Raw genomic sequence first — 22,794 nt, forward strand, 5'->3', positions numbered from 1 at the left:
GGCTGTGGAACCAAAGTGTTTGCACCGATCTGTAGGCAGAAGGGAGCCACTCTCTCTCGAGGTGGAGCTTCCCTTGCAACTTCAGGAGTGCTGGGATCACGGTGGTCTCCCATTACTGCATCTGTTCCCTTTCTGAGTTCCTACTGATGATGACTGATCCTCGAAATGTATATTTCTTGTATCAGGGCAAAATCTCCATCTCATTGAAATTGTCCCTAATTTTCTTAAGTTGGGAGTAGAAATTGTATTTTAGTACTCCACGTAACGTTCAGCTTCTTCTCTAAACATACCCTTTCCTCTCTTCACAAGCCATTTGCTCACTCATCCAGCTATCCATTCAGTCAGGTCTGAACCCTCGAAGACTGTGTGGGCAAAAGGATGAGCAAAGCCAGAAACCGTTGTTCATTTTTCTTATACAATCCCCTAAATTTACCCCCCATTCCTAGGAATATAATCATTTCAAATATTTTTGAGTAACAGTGCCAGAATGTGAATCAACTACATCACTAAACATGCTGTTAGTTCAGCTGACATTTTCGACCACCCCACCCCCACCCGTAGCAATCCTTCTTCAGTGAAGGAATCAGGGCATTGATTTGCATTCTGGCGCAAGCTCCTGTCTCTTTCAGGGGCAGCCCTTCGAGTCCTGGACTAGCTGCTTCTGAGGTCCTTCTAATGGGAGCCTCTAGACTTCTAAGGCAAATTATTAACTTGAGTTAAATATACCTCATCCGTTTTTACATTTCCTTTGTGCTTTCTAAGTTTCTGGAAAATAGAATCCATTTTGCCACCCTCTGTGGAGGTCACCTATCTACAGAAGTGCGGTGTGAGGAGGAGGAGATTCCCCAGCAAGGGGGACATTTAGAGATCTTTTCTTGCCTTTTTCTGTCTTATACTTAGAGCTCTCTAAGAGTGGTCCATGTTTTACAGAAACAATGACCCCCGGAATTCTATTTCTAGTTGCCCCTTCCAATTAACAGGTATCCTCTGTTGAAGGCTTAGTGTGAATCACAGACTATTTCAGGCTGATTGGTATGTTATTTGTGCGGCACACAGGCAGGTCACGGCTGGAGTCTATTCTGATTGCATTGCTTATTTAAGTGTTTATTTTGGTTAGATGGTATCACACCAGTTATTAAACAATTTGAATATCGCCCTGCACTTTCAGATATTCTACACAACGTATATCATTTAATTCTTACAAGAGCAGATGAAGTGAGTGTTAATTATTGCTATTTTACAGATGAACAAACTGAAGCATAGAAAGGGTAAATAACCTCCCATGCTCACACAGTCTGTGGCAGAGTCCATGTTCATACCCAGAGCCTCCAGGCCTTTCTAGTGTGCAGTGCTACTTCCCAAGCCCTAGAAAGTCCTTTCTCAGTTTTCAGTGTGCCTAAGTGATGGCTTGCTGCTTTGTTTACTAGACAAGGTTTCTCTGAATGCCTCCTCTTGAAAACTGGGGGAGAGAGGTTTAATCAGCTTCCTTGTGCACAGCACTCCAGCGTCCTCATTAGTCTCTATTAGGAAGAAACAGAGGCACGGCCATGGCAGAAGCCAAACACTGCAGTCTGCAGGCGTCTCTCAAGCTGCTTTCCTCAAAGACTTTTGCACCAGTTTCAGCGATGGGACCTAAGCTTTCTTCCCATGCATGGGCCCCATAGTGTTACCCTGATTTTTTTTCTATCCCATTCCACCACTCAGAGGAGCAAACCAAAACCTGTTCCCCCTGATCTCCCTGAATCTCCTGGCTCAGCATCCTTAGGAGAAATGGAAAATTGTGGTCATCTGTGGCCGTTGACCAGCACTGGAGTTTGTACTCTGGTCAAGTCCAGCCTCGTAACACTTCAGTCATCAGGAGAGGGATTATCAGGGAAGAGATTTGGAAAAAGATGAGAGTGAAATTAAGCCATTAGGTTTTTTAATAAAAAAATTTGAATTGAGGTGAAATTCGCATACCATAAAATTAGCCATGTTTAAGTGCACATCTCAGTGGCATTTAGTACATTCATAATGTTGTATTACCACCTCTATCTGGCATCAAAGCATTTTCATCACTCTAGAATAAAACCCAGTACCTGTTATGCGGTTACTCCCTATTTTAGTCCTCTCTCCTCCCACCCTTGGCATCCGCCAATCTGCTTTCTATTTCTGTAGATTTACCTCTTCTGGATATTTCATACAAATGAATTCATACAATATGTGACCTTTTGTGTGTGGCTGCTTTTATTTAGCATAGTGATTTTGAGATTCAGTCATATTGTAGTATGTGTCAGGACTTCATTCATTTTTATGGCTGAATAATATTCCATTACATGGATATGCCACATTCATCCACTAATGAACATTTGGCTATTTCCACCTTTTGCTGCTAGGAACATTTTTGTATCAGTGTTTATTTGAGTACCTGTATTCAATTCTAGGAGTGGGATTACTGGGTCATATAGTAATTCTATGACTTTTTGAGAAACTTCTAAAGGGGCTGTTTTCTATAGGGGCTGAAGCATAGGTCATTAGTTTTGATAGAAGACAGTAAAGGACATATGACTTTGTCTCTACAGAAAATCTACACATCTTGGAATAAGACTAAAAGTGTACATTTGGATGTCTTCTAGAGACCAATATTGAGCAGTAAAAATACGCTGTCTATGTATGGGAGCAGAGATTTTCTCACGCCTTCCCTGGTTCGCCTCCCACTGGGATTATTGAGATAACTTCTTCACTGGTCGCTCTCCTGCCCATGTACCTTTCAAGTCCTTCCCTTTGGGTGTTTTGCTCTCAGAATTATATTTTTAAAATGCAAATTTTGTCTTACTAGTCACCTATTTAAAAATTTTAAAATGGTTTCACCATGGCCTGCAGAATTCATCACAGATCTCCTTCCTTGGTGCATCAGCATCATTATGCCCTGGCCCTTGCTGGGGTTTTTAGTGTTGGCTTCTCCCTCTCTTCCTCAGGCATCCTCACACTCAGACCACACTGGCTCTTGTAGGTATCGATGCGGGACCGACCTGTGTTTGTACATGTTCCCTCCTTTGCTCACAAGGCTAACAGTTACATCTCTTTCAAGACTTGACTCAGATGCCATATCCTGCCAGAAGTCTCTTATGACTCCCCTGTCTGAACTATTGGTATTCTCCCTGTATTTTAATTGCTTCTCTATATCTTTTACTAGGCTCCACGAGGATGGGGACCATTATTCCGTTTAGTTTATCATATGTCTCAAATACTGCAACAGAGCTTGGTACAAAAGAGCTCTTAAAATAGGTGTTGACTCAATGAGTGGTGCAGCTCTTTTAAGTCAGGCTGACATTTTGCATTTCGTTTTCCTATCTGACAGGTAGTAGGTATCAAGTAAATGTTAGTTGAATGAAAGAAAGGGTGGAAGGGAAGGAGCCAACAAGGGAGAAGGATATGGGAGAAGGAGAAAAGGACAGAAGAGGAAGGAAGAAAAGCAGGAGAGGCAAAAAAGAAGACAAGAAGATAATAAGAGGAGTGGAGGAAAGAGGTGTGAGATGAATGAAATTGGGGAAGACAGGGTGTACTTTCAGGGAGTACCGAGGCCAGCGATGCCTCCTGATCCCATCCCATTCCACCTCATTTTCTATACGTTCTGCACTGTGACCAGGGGCAGGAGATCTAGTATTTTAAAATCCCTGAGGGCATAAGATGCTTGGCAGGAGTAGCTGCTTCTATTAGTCCCATCATTCTTAGTCTGTTTTGGGACTTCTGGGTCAGAGCACATAAAGGGACATTCAAGATTTCAGTAGGAGTGGCTGTCTTCTGCTCAGCATAAGCGTCTGGCCTTTGCTTACATAGCACACATTATATAATTTGCACTTTGCAAGCAGCTGCTAGGTGATGCCACTATCTTCTGGCTCTGCAGCTAAATAGGAAAGGCTCACTTAGGAAGTGCTGGTGTGGGGTTAGAAGGCTTTTTAAGTTTAGGTCTCTACAGAAAAATGACACTAGGTTCATTCCCAGTTTCTTGTAAGAGTTTTTTAAGCAGCCAATTTAAATGTGATAAATGCACTAATGACACTATCATCCAAACCCACATTGCTTTATGCATGCCAAAAAGCAAAGGCCCAAGAAAGCCTCTGAGTGAGTCACTGATCTCCTAGAGGCATGAGCTCCTAAGTGGAGCATCAGAATGCCCTCACCTAACTATAGCAGCCCCAGCCAAGAAAAGACTCCTCAATATACCACATCTGTACTCTTTTAGTGGCCTTTTCTTCCCTTTCGAAGGCTACCGCTGCTTGTTTCTGTAAACTAGGGACTAGTCAGCCAACAAATTGACATTCTCATAGCAGTGATTAATTCTGATCTCATATGTCTTACCGCTGGGCTCTGCTGGGGCAGGTGCCTACAGAAAGTGCCAGGCAGGCTCAGTGAAGGCAAGTGTTGCTGGTAATACTCACTCCCATTTAGAAGCCTCTGCTGCCAGAGCTAGAAGACCTCACAGCTTTTCGCAAATATCAAAGACCCTTCTCCATACAAAGGGAGCCCTGCAGGAAATGTTTCCAGGTTTGGAAAGTGAATAGACATTTTCAGGTCACTCAGAAACCATCTGTAAATTTGTTAGCCTTTGGTCTATGTGTGATCCAGAATCCCTGCAGCAGTGAATCTCAAAGTATGGTGCACAGGCCACTCTGCCATACAATCACCTGGGAAGCTGGCTGGGCATGCAGTTCCTGGGCCCCATTCAGGAACCCCGGGGGAAGCAAGGAGCACTGTCTTTAAGAAGCACCCCAGGTCATTCTTTGCTTGCTGCAGAACCAGAACCACAGTCTTGCAGGTTGACAGAGCAGTGTATCTTGAAAAACAAGCCCTGGACATCTTCTGTTTACGCACCAGTAGAGCTCCTTTCCTGTTGTTTCACCTGGGTGTCTCCATGGTTCAGGATGACATGGCCAACAAAGCCTCACCTATAGAGGCCTCTTCTGAAAATCTGATTTAATTCATTCTTTTCAGCTGGGCTGCTCTTTCTGGTGATTGCTCTTTTTTTTTTTTTTTTTTTTTTTTCCACATTGGCTGCATACAGAATGTTTTTCATCCAGTGTCTCTCCTTGGGGGATTGAACTGAAATCAAATCTCAGGCTCTGAGCACACGTCACAGCAGGATTTGTAGTACAGGGCACCAGGATTTACTTGGATTTTGTTTTCTAAAGGACTCAATCGCCACAGTCCTTCAGAGTCAAAATGTCACTTTTATAAGGATCTACAGAAGAGATCCTTATAATTCTGGTAAAGTACCTAAGGATGGTTTCTGATAAAATTGTGTGGGAAAAACAGCATGTCTCTAGGATTGTTGTTTTTTCCTTCTTTCTCTCCTCCTGTTTGCCATGACGGCCCCCTTTCCACCTCATTCTGTGTAATTCCTTGCTGGAGCACTTTGCTGGTCAGGACACACCCTGAAGCTCTGATCTTTTCCTGCCTGCTGATTACTCGTTCATCAGAACTTACCTGTCCTGTGGTTCCTGTTCATAGAATTTTGCTAGCTCAGTTGATCTCATCGTAAAGTATTAAGGAATGCTAATGGTTTAAACCAACACAACCACTCATAACATTTGCATCTCAGTGACAACCTTTAGTGAAATGAATGATGTAGGAATTTGAGGCCCCTTAGGGTGACCCTGTTCAGCTTTGCCTGGGACTGCCCTGCATCATGGGAAACGCCTCAGTCCCAGACACACTAGAAAGGTTGGTCACTGAAGCCATATTGGGGAACTATTTTATAACAACAACAACAACAACAACAGCAGCAGCAGCAGCAGCAGCAGTAGCAATAATAATAACTAATAGTTATATGGCACTCTGTGCTAGATGCTATTCTAACTTTTTCCCACATATTAACTTATTTATTCCTCTCAACAACTCTATGGCTATGTACTATCATTACCCTCATTTTGTAGATGGATAAACTGAGGCACATACATACTTGCCCAAGTTCATGGAGGAGAAAAGGCTTTCTGGAATTCCTTAAGTTAGACATGTACCTGCCTCTTCTACCTCTGTGTAAGGCCACCTTGCAAGAGATAGTCCTGAGATAAAATTGTCTTCAAAACCTGTGGCTTTACTTCTGATAAACTTTCATTTTAGTGGGAGAGTTGGGAAATCGTTTTTATTCTTTTATTTTTTAAATTTTTATTTATTTATTTATTTTATTTTTAAATTAAGTTTATTGGGGTAACATTGGTTAATACAATTATATAATTTTCAGGTGCACATTATCATTTGATATCTGTATACTCTATTGTGTGTTTACTACCCGAAGTCCTTCAGCTACTGTATATTTGATCTCCTTTACCTAGTTCACCCTCCCCTTAAACTCTATATTGGACCCTTTTACCCCACCTAGCATCCTCCTCCTCCCCTACCCCACTAGTAACCACTAGTCCATAGTTCTCTGGTAACCTCTAGCCTATAGTCCATGTCCATGAGTCTCTGTTTGTCCTGCTCATACAAATAAATACGTTGAGGCACCTGCGGAAAATTTCTTGGTGCTTGCAGTCTGGATTTCTCTGTTAGTCGAACTTCCAGTAAATATTGAACTTAGTCCTAGTGAGTGACTGAGGACACTGGGCGAAGATATTAAACTGCCCAAGTTATTGACCAGAGCAGAAGCAAGATCTAAAGGAGCCCCATGATCTGTGTATTAGCCTACTTGGCCTGCCATAACAGAATACCACAGATTGGGTGGCTTAAACAACAGAAATTTATTTTCTCACAGTTTCGGAGGCTGGAAGTTCAAGATCAAGGTGCCGGCAGGTTTGGTTTCTGATGAGGCCTCTCTTCCTGGCTTCCATATGGGTGGCCTTCTCATTGGTCCCTCACGTGGCCCTTGCTCTGATTGTGTGTATTCTTAGTGTCTCTTCCTTTTCTTATAGGGACACCAGTCTTATTGGATTAGGGTGCCACCCTTATGACCTAATTTAACCTTAATTACCTCCTGTAGCCCTTATCTCCAAATACAGTTACACTAAGTGTTCAACATATGAATTTTGGGGGATGCAATTTAGCCCATAACAATCTGGAAGGCAGAACTTCCTGCTTCAAGGCTTGAATCTGTTACTGTTTTGCCTCATGAGTAAACAATGATTCTAAAACTTTTTAAACTGACGATTCTGTACAGTAACCTGATAACATGGTTCCATTCAATGGAGAAGGTGGTATAGTTTAACTTGGGCTCATCTTGATAAGGTTCAGGTTCTCCAAATCCATAACTTGGACTATGGGTTTTTATTGTTGAGTGCATATGTGTGTGTCTAACTGGAACTTACACCCATCCATATAACATAAAGTAGTTCTAGTGAAGGAAAAATCTATGGAAAGCAGAGCTGTTGTAGAGTGACAAAATGAGTGGCTCTTCCACCAGAAAGTGCTTCTTCTATTATAGGTGATCTTGGTATGTCAGACCTTGGACCCCAAGGACAGCTGTATTTGGGGTGGTTACTCCCTGTCCTAAATATCTTTCCTGTGTTGGCTTTCATGACACACATTGTCTAGAGTTTTCTACTCCTCTGATCCCTCCTGTATCACCTTTACTGTCTTCTACTTTGGAATTCCTAACACTTGCTCTTTCCTAAGATTTATGTTAGGCTTTGATTTTTTTTTTCCTTTTATTTCTTCCTTGAAGCTCCTCTATTTTATAGCTTCAGCCATCATTGTTATTGCAATAAATCTCAAGTCTTTATCTCTATCTTTGCTTTATCATCCAATCTCTAGTACCACAGCTCCAGTTGACTGCTAGGCAATTTCCACTTGAGTATTTTGATGTCACTTTAGTTCCAATATCCTGAAGAAGCTTATGCCTTTACTCCATCTCCCATAAGTAGCTAGTGACTAAACCCCGATAGCATATTATGCCATTTCCTTCTTATTCCTATTAATATTGACCCAATTTAAACTCTGTTGCCTCATAACTGGATTATTGCCACAGCCCCATTTTCAACTTCCGGGATTTCAATCTTCTTTTTTCTTTTTTTTTGCATATGCCTCTGCTAGGAACTGTCTTTGGTTACAACTTTTATCAGGTCTCTCTCCAACTTAATAATTGATTCTCTTTTATCCTCCAGATTAGACCTGAAGAACTCCAACTTTGACCTTAACTATACTCTAAATATCTTTGAATCATACTCAGCACTGCAAAAAACCTTAGAAAGCCTAATCCTGTATCTGTCTGATGATCAATGTCCCACACAAGCCATCGCTCAAGAGCGGTTTTAACTCTGTTAGTGACAGGCAACTTCTGGAAGCACTTTCCCTTTTCAGACACTTCAATTGTCAGAAAAGTCTCTGTGAATACAGGCGAAATCAAAGTATTGATCATAATTGCCCATTTGTCTTAGTTTGCCCTTTTTTTCATTTACTAGCCTTTAAATATTTGTACATGGTTACCATGTATTATCATCCTCAAATGATATATAACTAGTTTCTTCAAGTGATCCTCAAAAACCCCTTACTTTCCTGGTTGTCTTCTGGAGATCCTCCTGGTTGGCAGTACTCCTTGTAACATGAGGCACCTAGAACTGAACCTCATATTAGCTTTGAGGAGTGAGATGCTGACATGGTTAATGTTAACTTATAGCCAACTAAAACCATAAGCCCTTTTCATTGTTACTGGTACTAATTTTAAGTCATGCTTCTCATAACTAGACTTGGGTAGCTTCCCCTCCCCTGAAATAAGCATATTTATCTATATTAAATTTCATAATGTCCAATCTGGCTAGAAGAATTCTTTATGGATTTTCCATCTGTCCTCCAACGTATGAATGTTCTCTCTCAGCTGTAAATTTGATCATCAGTGCTGTTTATGCCTTTAGTCACGTTTATGATAATAACATTTTGGACAAGACACATTTTGAAACCAGCAACCCAGTACCAGACACCTTCCTCTCACCTGATATCTGATATGTTGATAGACATCTTGTGATTATTCAGATATTTGTGAATCTGTCTCACTATCTCACAGTTTGTATTTTTCCATCTTGTGAGTAACTGTGTTAAATGGCTTGATGAGTTCCACATAACATTTCTTGTAGCTGTATCAGAAGAGCATTAAAATTAGGGGGAATACCTTACTGTCCCCATTCTTGCATGCCACAGTCAAGGCCACTTTTTGGGTTACTTTTTTTCATTCTTTCTGCCTAAAAGTTCACTTTTTTCACCTTTTACTTATTCTCTTAATACTCTTTCATGGCCAGAACAGTTACCTCCACCAAGAAACCAGTGCTCATGTTGTCTCCATTAATTCCAGGCATCCATTTTGCTATGTAACACAATTTAACTCCTAAACGTAAGGTTTTTGCATTTCTTTTTACATTGCTTGGTATTACATGTGTGCCCAGAATGAAACACTCTCAGGAAAAATTTGTTACGTGAGTGAAGGTTAGTCTTGTCATCTTGATCAGACCAAGGGGAGCTGCTAGTCTTATAACCTCCCCACTTTTTATTGAGATGAAATTCACATAACATAAAATATATAATATTTCAAAGTGAACAATTCAGTGCTTACAATTCTTTTAACCTATACAACACATGACACAGAACTGGGCATACAGAAATACTCAAATAGGCATTTGCTAACAATAACCCCATGTAATAATCCATCAGTTTCTTTCATAAGCATGCTGTGACTAATGACTAATTACCCAAATCCTTTGAAATGGATTTATAAACATAGCCAATGTTTTATTTTTGGAAATTCTAAGTTGTGGACTAGAGTGAGCTTTATTCTGAAATATTAGACTCTCCCATGCTATTATTTAAGAGACAAGGGATTCTTTTGGATGAGCAAGTAGCATTTAGAGAGTAGATTTCTGTTTAGTACCTCCAAGGAAATATATAAAATGAACCAAGCCGGACCAGGAGTGATTTAGAAAGAGAGACACTACTCTAGCTGTTTTTCTAGTCTATTTTGACTCCCCCAAATAAAAATACTCTTTTCTAATCCCATTGCCATGAGAAACACAAGCATTTGGCAAAGGTATTTTTTCCCCACAATTTAAATAGTTAATAATCCTCTTTTGTCTTTCTTAATAATTTAGAGCTGACAAAGGATTTCTACCTCAAGGATTCAGTGTGTTAGGTGGTACTGGTATTGTGTCCACTCTACAGATGAAGAAATCGAAGCTCAGCTACAATGACTGTTTTGCCTGAAGCCCAACAGTTAGTAAATGCTGAGCCTGAGAGACTGAAGTTCAAACCTGTACCTCCCAAGTCTTCATATGCCTCAAAGACACTCCCAACACTCAGATTTGCCCCAACCCCAAAGGAGTCAGTGGTCAGACTTCCTATTCGAGAATCCTGTTTTAGAGAAGCAGTTTAGCTAAAACTTTCCATTCGCTCAACACTAATATCTTTTCACCTTTGTTTATGCCGTTTCTCTCTTCTGGTACCACTTTCTGTCTACACATTTTCCGTCTAAATCCTACTCAAATTCAGAGGCTTCTTTTTGGAGAGGTTCTTGAAACGTTAGAACGCCCCATTATCACGCTGTATAGTTTGAGATTCGCAGCTTGTGTTTCACATCTCTCGTGCGGAGAGTGAGGACTCAGAACAATATTTGTTTATAAATGTCACACTAACCATAAAGAACCATTCCTCTTAGGGAAAGAACTGGATTCCATTGCTTATTAATTTGCTTTTCGCTTGTGCATATATGTTCACATTAACGCTGCCAATCCCATAGATAAATTAAGAATCTTTATTTGAGCAGATTTGATTAGGCTGGAACAATTTTTTTGTTGTTGTTGTTGGCTCTATTTCAGAACTAACGAGAATAATTTAGGGGTAAGACAGATTATTTGATATAAAATTTGATGTAATTTTCAACCAATCCTATCTAAGAGGCTAGGCTTTTTTACTTCAAGAAATGAATGAAATGAGTGAAAGAATTTTTTTTCTTATTTGCTTTTTAAATCCTTACATTTTTATAGTTTTGTTTTTCTTTCCTCAATAATTTTTATAACATGACAAGGTGAGTTTCATCATTGTCCAGGCTCATCAATATTTTCTTGGTAGGGAGGCTGCTGGTAAGTGCCCTGGGTCATTGAGAAGAGGGTTACTCACATGGAGATATTTGAAAGGGGCTCAGCAAATTTTTGGGTCATCCATTGTTACTTTGGTTGGCTAACTCCCAGGTGAGGCCCCTATCTGTGGATGGAAGTTCTTCACCTGCCAGAGAGAAGAGTTCGGCCTAAGAGACCCATGATAAACCCATAAATGGTAACAGATGATGCTTTGCATGGAGGCTTTCCTTTCCTTGTCATTTGTTAAGGAAAGTCCTGGGTTATCTCCATTGATTTCCAATGGACCCTCAGACCTAATCCCCTTGCCTGAGGCCTCTTGCAAACCTGCTGTAAGGACAGGCCCCATGCTAGCCATCCCTCCCCCCATCCTCAAAATCCAGGTGACCATGTGGTTTCCTCTGGCCTTCTCCCCGAAGATCTCTCCTTTGATTGTCAAGGGCACATTCTTATCTTAACCAAACCCACTACTTCAAAATAAGTGTTTTGACTTTCAAAGCTGTTGTTTCTCATGTAAGGATTTTTGTTTCATTTTGTTTTTGTTTGTTTTTAAAATCTATTTTGGAAGTCAAAACTGAGTATAGACTTGTTTTTCTCACTACATTCCAGCTCTTTGCATTCCAGTCCTGATCCCCTTTGACACAACATGAATGGCCCTGACTGAGGGGAAGGGACTCCAACAAGGAAGGGCAAGAAAGAAAAGCAAAAAGGCTAATATCTTGCAGCAGTATGTACTAGCTTTTTTTTTTTTTTTAATTCTTTTAGTATTAATCATGGAAAGGACATAGGGAAAGTATTATGCCTGTTTTATAGATGAAGAAATGAGACATAAGGAGAGCCAATAAAGATTTCAAAACAAACTGAGAAAGAACCTTAGTTTCCTGGCTCCCAATCCAGCTCTCCTTGCATCAGAAATCATTGCCAATTCTAATATTCAACTCCTTCCGTTGTACCTAAGCAGTATTGGACATCTGAGGCTGTGTTTACAACTCTCTTACTGTCTCTTCCCCCAGGGTTCTCCAAATGCAAAAACAAATCCAGATTATTTTTATTTTCATGTATGAGAAAGGAAGAGTGATACTTTAACCCTACTCATACTTCAGATGTCTTTTAAAAATCTTTTTATCTCACTGACATTCTGACATCTAGGTAAAACTCTGAAGTGATAAAGAAGGTCTTACTTATAGAAAGCTCTTACTTAACAGAAACCCAGCATAAGGTAGAAGCAAATAGATGAATTTCTAAGCAGCAATGAATGATACTCTGTGCTCATCCATACCCAGTGTTGCAGGTTTCATTCCTTGCTAGCCTCATCTCTGCACTCAGACACAATGTCATTCTGGAAAAGTGAGAAACAGAAACTTTGAATGGGCAGGGTTTTATGTAGTCAGTCAGAGGCTAGTTGGTTGGTCTGAGATTTCAAAATGCTCTATCTTATACTCCTTCTAAAAAGAAGATGCAAATATATAACTATAAAAGAAAAATAAGCAGTTGAGAATCGTTTGAGTAGTCTCCCAGTATCGTTTGGGTAGGCAGGCATATTCTGTATATCCATGTCTGCTGCACAAAGTTGATGTGGTTGTCCAGGAGGCCATATTAGCACATTTGTATACTTTGAGAGAGACACTCTGACAACACTTTCACTCTCCTTATTAACTCACGTTTTCCAAGAACGTGCTAGAATTTCTTAAATCAAAGACAGTGTGTTTATTATTCCCATTTCTGGTACATAAAAGACCCAGGGAGCAGAACAGCTGTCTTCAGATATCTGAATAATTGTCATGTAGGTTTAGCTTGTTCTGTGGGAACTCAGGGTATTGGAATAGAATTCATGGATAGAATCTCAGGGAGATAGGTTTTCATAAAACATAAGAATAAAATTTTTGAACTTTCTGAAAATTGAATGGGCAAGTTCTCCAGCCCTGCAGATGTTCAAGCAGAGATTGGAAGACCACTTGGCATTATTTATATGGAAATCAAATTTCCAATTGACAAATGAAGTACATGTTCTCTAAGATGTCCTGCAACCTTGAAACGTGGTGATCCTGTTTGTCAGTAGGAAGTCAGACTTTGAAATTTAACTATCACATCACTTTGGCCATTTAGCAGTCATCAAATATGGCACCATGGCATAAGATTCCACTGTTCATAGCACTTCTGCAAGTCCCAGTATATCTGCTGTCTACAGAAAGGGGGACCATGAAAAATCCTTGACATAACATTCCTCAGACTTTATATGCAGAGATGATTCATTTGTTCCTAAGACCTTCGAGTTTTTTTCTCTGACTTCTGAGCTAGTACTATTCCAGAATATCCTGTTCATCTTCTACGTAGTATGCAAAAGTACATAGAAAGTGGAAATCAACTGAGAAAGGTTTCCTTCCTTTTGGGGAGCCTGAAATCTCAGATCCCTTTTTTTACCCTCCTCTTTCTTCTCTGGGCTTTTAACTAACGCTCAGATAGCTCAGAAGTAATATCTGAGTTGATAGCTGAAAAGGGCTTACTGTACTACACCTCCAGAGGTCTTTGTGTTTGATAGGAAGTTCTGCGTGATCAAAGCAAAACAAAACAGAAGTCTAACACTTAGAAGAAAAACTCATTAATGGTAGAACTTGATCCTGGGACTGGCAGAAGGAGATTTTTTTTTTTTTGTCAGGGGAGGGAGATTGGAAGGAAAAAGAGCCTTCCTGGCATATAGGTCATTATCTAACCTAGCTACTTACAAGTTCTGCTTTGAAAGGTGTTAATTTTAGAGGTTTCTAAACTATGAGTGCAGAATGAAATTTATTTATTACTGAAATTGGGTCAAAAGGTAATTTGTGCCTTTCCCACGATGACCACGTCTCCTCTGACAAGGCCTCCTCCAGTCCCTATAAAGAAAACTTTATTCAATGAGACATATAAAGATACCAAATGCTCTCTAATGAAATGACCTCCATAAATCAACTGAAGCATCTTCAGTGATTTATGCTGTTAGAGCTCGGAGAACATTAATAATCTTGAAATATAGGAGGGTTTTTAGAGGTTTTTAGTGGCAGTTGTTCTGGTTTATATTAAGCTAAAGAATATAATTCTGTAGAAAGAGAACGTGATTCATACTTGATGATGTAGTAGGCATATTGTTTCTCTGACGAGAGGTGGTCTGGGACCTGTGGCCTTCCCAACCACATACCACGGGGAGAGAAAGGTGAAAGGAGGAGGAGACTTTCACTTTCCAGTGTCAGACCTCCTCTCAGGAAGTCTGTTTTTCATCCATGGAATCAAATACCATGGGACATCCCAGACACAGAACATGTTAATTCACAGAGCTGAAATTAAACAATACGATTCATTTTCAACAATTATTCTCACGACAGGACCCAGAGACTTTTACTATTCTATGTGGAATGAGAACCAGTTAAGCAGTTATTTGCACGATATTTCTTTGGAGGTCTGACAACCACTTTTTTCTTCTTTGGCCAAGGTCTTTGGCTAAGGTTCCCTGGAGAGGTAGGCAGAAGCAGAATACACAACAATTCTCAAAAGTCCACTAGAGCCTAAATGTGACTATTCATTACAAGAAAGCTAAAATCCTCTGTGTAAGAAATAGTTGGCTGCTCCCCAGAATTCTTCAGTTAAGGATTACTTATGAACTACATGCTGTTTGAACTTTCACTCCTTGGAAAATTAACATGGGCTTTCTGGAACTCTGCAAAACTGTTTACATTTCTGTTTCAAATAGCACAGAAAAATTCAGGAATTGTACTTTATTCCACAACTTAAATTCATTATAGACCAGATTGCTTAACTGACCAAATCTTGGGAATCTTAAGGTAAAATTGACATAGTTTGCATATTTGTTTGCTTTGTTTTGTTTTTCAGAGCCGACATGAATTAGCACCTGTAAACTCCATCGATGCTAGTTTTGGAATTTGAAAAATGTGTAGATTTGCTTAGACAAAAAATTATAGCAAAAGGATAATAGAGTCTTTCAGAAAGTAATCTAGATTTTCCTTTTCTTGGCATTTCATATTCTTTTAAGGGAAACCTTTTTGAAAAGTTGTTATTTCAGATGAATAGATTAATACCTAACAGATTAATAAATATTCTTTCTTCAAATATTGAAACAACTTTCATGTCCATGTTGACATCACACATTTTGATAATTTGTAATAAAATGTTATGAGTACAAAATAATTCAAATTTTCTTGAGTTCAGCATCTATATTCAAGTACAGCGGATTTACACCCACATTTGAATTTGTCTATAGTGATGTGCTACAACTACTATAATGATTGTTTCCAAAGTTTATTAATACTAACACGGCTTGTTTCACTAGTTTCCAATAACCAGGTCTTATCTAAGCCATTCTGATGTTAAAATAGGAGTCTATACAAATCCAAAATCAAAGCATATATTTCACATGTTCAAAGATGTTGCATTAAACCATATGATAATTTCCATTGATTCAACCTCATGCTAAGTTTATTGATGCATCATCTCACTTTTACTCCAGAAACTTTTAGGGCATGTATATACATAATAGGCATCATGTTTCCCTGATACATACATACTTGCATGCATACATACATACATGTAATATAATATATTAAGAAATAGAAGTTGCCTTGTTACAAATGAAGAAATTGAGAATGAGAGAATTAGTCATCTACCCAAGTGCACAGCTGATATGTAGCAGGGCCAAAAATTTAAACCGAAGTCTCTGATTCTAAAACTCCTCCATCTCATCAGTTTGAGAAATTCCCCTCCATCTGTACAAGAAAGACTTGTTTCAAGCTGTACAATACCATGCAAATGAAGACATTGAGGTTCTAATGGTTCTAAGAATTCTATGTTAGTTAATCAGCCAATCAACAGATATTTATCTTTCACCCGCTCATGCTGTTCCAGGTAAGTTCTGGTAGGGTACAAGGATCTCTATCAGCTACACAAAGGAGAGTATCACTGGTACCTTTACTTTGAAAACTTGGAGTAAATATGTGTTTGTCATATTCATAGTAGATATGTATGTTTAGTTAAATCATATGTTAATCAACACTCAATCAAGAAATATTATTGAATTCTTATATGTAATGTATCATAGAAAGAGTAGATATGGATTTTGATTGAGTCTTAGGTCTACAACTCTAAGTTCCTTATGTCTTTGAACCTTTGTAAAGTAGAGATAATACTACCTGCATCATATCAAATGTGACAATGCCTGTTAAGAACCTGATACATTATTTGGTATGTGGGTCACTAAAAAACAAAGCACTTCACTATACATTGCTCATTTCGTTCTTCCAAAAACCTTGTACCCAACCGAATGTCTATCTGTGCATACATAGCCTTTCCTGAATGCCCTTTGGCTTCCAAATCTAACCAAGTGGCCACACTCACTTCTTTGACCATTTTCCATTCTCCAAATTTACAAAGTTAGCATGACATAGGAAGTGAGGGACTGCTGTTGGTTCCGCATAGGAAAGATTATTTTGCTTTGTGTCCCTATAAAAGCACTGGTTGAGGACAGTGACCCCAAGTTCCAGTTGTTCAACCCAGAAAACAGGTGTTCTTTCCCTAAATGGAAAAAAACCATATTTTCTCTCTGCATCTTACGTAATTTATATAGTTTAGCTTTTCCTTCCTCCTCAACCTTCTAACTGTATGTAGAGTAGGAACAGAAGAATCTACACCGTTCAGAGCACTGTCTTCCTTAGAGCCAAAGGTCCTGCTTCGAATTCCGTAGCTGTAAGACCACGAGTTTCACATTCCAAATCAATTTCTACTTTATCAAGCACAATAATGGAAATTCCTGTGTTTGGTTGCTATGTATTAGGAATAACTGTCATGGCAATCTTCTCCAATCCCTTTTCTGGGTATCTACCCAGTGATGACCCTGTAATTAAAAAGAATCTCAAAATATATAAACTTGGATTTCAAGTGTCACTACAATTTAATTAAAAGAGCCCAAATTCTGCAAGCCTACCCCTTACTCACCACAGTGCCATGCTTTGTGGGGGATGCCTGAGTACAGGCAGGGGCGTTTAGAGGTTCAAAGAATGGACTTGGAGTTACTCAGACCTAGATTTGAATCTAGGTTTCTGACTATGTCATCTTGAGTACGTATGTTGCTCAGTCTTTTTGAGCTTCCATTTATCTGTAACAAAGGGAATGATAATAACAATAAAACTAATAACCTCAAGGATTGTGGGGGTTTATATAGAATAATGCATGCAAAGCTCAGTGTTTACTATTTAGTAAGTAACATAAAGCACTAGCTATTATTATACAATAAGGTGTAGTCAAGGTGCTTTCGTGTCCTGTTGAAGAGACAGCATGTATCTACAGAACAATCAGAGAATGTAATCCTCTTAATAGCATACTAAAATGTGTGAAATATATACTAAGTTTAGCATAGAGAAACTGAAGGTTTTTTTTTCCATCAACAAGACAAAGAAGCAACCAAGAAAACAGGAGAAGATATTTGCAAACAACGCTCTCAATAAAGGGCTAATATCAAAAATATACAAAGAACTCATGTAACTCAACAACAAACAATCCAATTAAAAAATGAGCAGAGGACCTGAACAGACACTTCTCCCAAGAAGACATACAAATGGCCAAGAGACATATGAAAAGATCCTCAAATTCACTAGCTTTAGGGAAACACAAATCACAACCACAATGAGATACCACCTCACACCTGTAAGAACGGCTATCATCAGTAGGACAAGAAATAATAAGAGCTGGAGATGTTATGGGGAAAAAGCAACCCTCATACACTACTGGTGGGTATGTAAATTGGTATAGCCACTATGGAAAACCATATGGAGGTTCCTCAAAAAATTAAGACTATTTGCTTTGCTTTACCATATGTCTCGGCAATCCTTTTTCTGGGTATCTTTTCAAAATTTGAAAATATTTAGATAAAGATATACACACCCTGATTTTCATAGCAGCATTATTCACGGTGGCCAAAACATAAAAACAACTGAAGTGCTCTTCAATAGATGATTGGATACAGAAGCAGCTGTTGTACATATGTACAATGGAATATTACTCAGCCATAAGAAGAGGTGAAATACTGCTATTTTTGACTACATGGATGGATCTTAAGATTAGTATGCTAAATGAAATAAGTCAGACAGAAAAAGTTGATAACCATATGATATCACTCATATGTGGGATATGAAACTGAAAGCAACAAATGAACAGGACAGACAAACAGAGACCCGTGGACATAGACAACAGTTTAGTGATTACCAGAGGGCAGGGGAAAGAGGAGGTAGATAAGAGTAAAAGGGGTCAAATATATGGTGATGGAAGGAAATTTAACTTTGGGTGGTGAACGCAGTGCAATAAACAGATGACATATTATCGAATTGTACACTTGAAACCTGTTTAATTTTATTATCTAATGTCACCCCAATAAATTTAATAATAAAAAAAGGAGAAATTGAGGTTTTTAGTTTACCTTGTTAGATACTATGTTAGTTCATTGGGGCTGTCTTAACAAAGTACCACAAATTATGTGGCTTAAAACAACAGAAATTTATTTTCTTACAGTTCTAGAGGTTAGAAGTCTGAAATGAAGGTATTGGGAGGGCCATGCTCCCTCTGAAACCTCTAGGGGAAAGATTTTTCTTTACCTCTTTCAGCTTCTGGTAGACCCAGATGTTCTTTGGCTTGTGGCTGCATAATGCTGTTCTCCATGTGCCTTTTCACATCATTTTTCCTCTACCTGTGTCTGGTTTTGTGTCCAGATTCCCCTTTTTATAAGGACACCAGTCGTACCTGATTGGGGTCCACTTTAATGACCTTATGTTAACTTACTTACCTTTGTAAAGACCAAATTGCCAAAAAACCATCACATTCTCATCTGCTGGGGGCTGGGAGCTCAACAAATCTGGGAGGACATAATTCAACTCATACCGATACACATCCTCTAATGTTATCTGTAACCTTGAGCTCCACTGGTGACGTCCTTCACTTGTGGTGTTTATTGACTGCCATGCCTTGGTTATTTCCAAATTTGGGGTTCATGTCTCATCTGTAGCTTTCAGATATGGTAGAAATTGGTCATTCTGTAACTTTGTGGTATTTCAGAAGGACCCATGGAACACCTCAAAAGGTTTGGAATTGCATGGGAACCATTGTAAAATAAGTGATGAAAATGTCTAGGGTGTATTGTATGAGTAAACAATGGCTCTAAATTAAATGAATGGTTGGGAAGCCCAAGACAGCCAATTGATTCTTCCTAGCTGCCTGGCATCCTGATAATGCATTTAAGCTGGACTTAGATCAAGGAAATTATGAACTGACATTACTGAAAGATACATCTTAAAATATTACCAAGCTACTGAACATATATAAGGTAACTTTTAATACTTTTTTTATGGCTTATATATATGTTAGACTAGATGCCAAATACAGAAAAATGAGACAGAAGGCAAAACTCAGATCATGATAGTTCACAGGATAGAAATGATTGAGAGATTTTGTTTTTGTTTTTTCAATGAAAGTTGTAGACCTGACTACCTTCCATTTACCTGTCCTTCCCTTTTTGGGGAAAATTCGGCCTCAACTCAGATCCCTTGGTTACGATATTGCTCCATATCCAGTGCTCAACAAGATGACGTTGATATGGAGACCTCCTACTGAGCCTTCCTAGCACTGTGAGACCATATGATCTGATTGAAAGGTTGGTCATCAACATTTCTTTCGGACTGAATTACGATCATAAAGGGGAACTGTGGATGAAAAAAGGGTTTCAATAGAAAGTACCTTCACAGGGTGATCTGATCATAAATTCCTAACTGGTGCATAGTTACACTCCAGGCATGTAACTTTTTAGGACAAGCTTTATCTTTGCCTTAAGCAAGCCCTGTCCATTGTTTCTGTGCATCTAGGTTAACACACCTTTGAAATAAGCTGTAACCACCTCAAGAGAGACACATAATTTTGTTAACTATCCTGTAATCCAATTTCTGCCTTGCTTTCTCCCACCTCCAAATAATCTTCCTTACATCCTCTTCTTAATTTCAAATGCATAAAAGAAGCTGCAGAACTGTTATTCTCTGGAGCATTTGAGATCTTGCTCCCCGGCATATGTCATCAGTTTGGCTCAAATAAACTCATATAAAAATTCTCTAAAAGACAGAATAAAAAGAAAGAAAGAAATTGGTCATTCTGACACAGATTTTTTCAGGGTGTATACTTGTGTAGTGGCCTTTTTACTTTCTTTCAGAACATTTTCCCCCTTTATCTTATGATTTTAAAAGTGCAAAAGTAATATGTGCTTATTATAACAACTCAGTGATATATTAAAGCAAAAGTTCACCATCTCTCCCTAGCTTTCTTACATTTTCATTTTCTCCAGTGTTAATACCTGGTGTCTACTTTCCATTTATTTCTTTTTGTTCAATTATGTGCAAATGCACTTTGCCATTTTTGAGGGTTCTTATTTTTATAGAAAACAATATTATGCCATATTTATCATTTTATATCCAAGTCAATAGAAAGCTGTGTCTCTTTTTAATAGTTGTGTAATACTATAATTTTTTTTTCAAAATTTGTATAAAGATTATTTGTGTAAAGAGAAATTATTGGTCTTAATGTGTTAATATAGTAACTAACAATTTACTTAATTTTCTTCTCGTTTATAATAGTTTTTTAGTTGATTCTCTTGAGGTTTCTAGATATACAATTATGTCACCTGCAAATAATGGTAATTGTTACCTCTTCTTTTCAACTATGGAGATTTATCTTTTATCTTGATAAAAAATTATTTGAATGCTATTATAGTAAAAAAGACAATAATATATTTTGTTTTCTAATTTACATAGGTTCTTTAACATTTTCAAACTGCAGGTTATGACCCATTTGTGGGTACTAAATTCATTTAATACATTTTGACCAGCATTTTTATAACCCGAAATAAAGTAGAATAGAAACTATCAGAGAGCAGTACATATAGTAAGGCTTATGAATCTTAGGTGTCAGTTGTGTATGTGCACATGAGTGCATGTTCGCTTTATTACAGGGAAAAATTAATTTCTTACTATAGGTTGTGATAAAAATATTTGAAATACACTTATATAATTGATTTAATTTCTGGAACTCACACCTAGTTTACCTTTTCCTCTGGCAGTTGGAGGATACCCTCTCCTCTTGGCTCCATCAACCTTTGCCTCCCCATAAGTAGCAGGAGCACTGAGTGGAGTTATGTAAGCACTGTCGTAGCTTTTCAGCCTTTCAGTGGAATGACAGTGAGTAGCAGAAGCTCTGGGTTGGAATGTGATAACATCAGCACAACATCCAGGAGATGGAGACTAGAACCAGGTTGCTAAAAAGATGTAAAAGGTGAAGGAACTATGTGTCAGATTCAGACAGAAAAGTGAGTCCGTCTGTATTACCTTTTTTGGAAAATTATGAATTATTTACTAAATAAAGTGCAGGGATTACAAATCCACACTTGATTTTTCAGCTACTTTTCTGACCACTTAGGCAACTCTGTTTCTCAAGGAGGCAGAAATAGGTGATATATAATCAGGGCGTAGTTCCTTGAGTGTCATCGTGCTTACACATTTGTGGACAGCTTCTCAGGCACAAAGGGATGTCCTAAGAGGCACAGGAACAAATGAGGTATGGTCTTTGCCTTCATGGAGCTGCTCTTGGTTCTGTTTCATTATAGTCATTCAGATACTTAAATTTAGCCCAGTATTCAAATATCTATAATTTAACAGAAAACGTAGAAAGTGCTGTTTAAGGGGCAACGGCAGGTTGAAAGCTCCTATTTCTAAATTGAAAGTCATTCAATAATAAAAAGGTATTTCTAAAAAATTAAGTAACGAATGGCTCTCATTTGCCTTTATACCCTTGTATCCAGATACTTGTATGTACTCAGCGTCCTAAACAGCTCCAGGGACCAGGTTCTGAGCAGGTCATGCCCTGAGAAGCAGGAGCTAATAGGTCTTTACTCCAATGCTTAATTGTTCACCTGACCAAGTTTTCTTCTGCTACCGTATACTCAGTTCTGGTTTCTGGTTACTTAACAATTGTGCTTACTCATAGCCCCCAACACTCCTTCACTCTACATGCTTTCAGTTTCTGTTCCTGCTGCCACCAGCCTGATGATTTTGCTTTCTCTCTGGTTTGACTCCCCAAAAAGCAGGAGGTATGGAAAAGCAGAAAGAGAAAATGAATCTGATTGGCCACATTCACCTCTTTTGTATAAAAGCTTTTTATTTTCCAGCCATTGGTCAGTCTCAGCAATCTGGCTTTTCTCTTGTTTTGTCTTTACTTGCAACAACCCTAGTTGTATCCAACTCTCCACCTACTCAGTACTTACACTACCGTAACTGTGTAAGGTTAGAGTAAAGTGTACAATTGTGCTGACTCACTTGAAACTCTTGATCATTAACCTCAAGTGAGTCCCCGATACTATTCTCCAGTCATGCTACATTTCACTAGTCCATTCGGTCTCCTACTCTTCTGGATGACCATTTCATTAATACCTTCTGCTCTCTCCTTAAGCCTCTAGCACCTCCTTCCCATTCTTACTCTCAGTTGATGACCTTGCTTCTTATTTTAAAGAGAAGGTGTGAGTAATCAGGAGAGAATTTCCATAGGGCCTCATCAGCACCTCTTCTACCTGCTGCTCTGCACATATACCTATAACTGCACACAAATGGCCCTATTTTAGGCCAGTTCCTCTTCTTGTGCGTTAGATCAGTCTCTTCTTGCCTACTCAACAGTGTTGCTTTAGTCATTCTCCCAATTCCTA

The 22,794-nt window shown here is 38.7% G+C and overlaps 1 protein-coding gene across 4 annotated transcripts in view; it reads left to right on the forward strand.

Annotated features, from left to right (window-relative positions):
- The window catches only part of CACNB4 (calcium voltage-gated channel auxiliary subunit beta 4), a 208,052-nt gene that overhangs the window by 114,503 nt on the left and 70,755 nt on the right, over positions 1-22,794 (forward strand). The gene's annotated exons all lie outside the window — the stretch shown is intronic.

The sequence above is a fragment of the Rousettus aegyptiacus genome, unplaced genomic scaffold, assembly GCF_014176215.1.
Source record: "Rousettus aegyptiacus isolate mRouAeg1 unplaced genomic scaffold, mRouAeg1.p scaffold_m13_p_2, whole genome shotgun sequence".
Taxonomy (NCBI): Eukaryota; Metazoa; Chordata; class Mammalia; order Chiroptera; family Pteropodidae; genus Rousettus; species Rousettus aegyptiacus.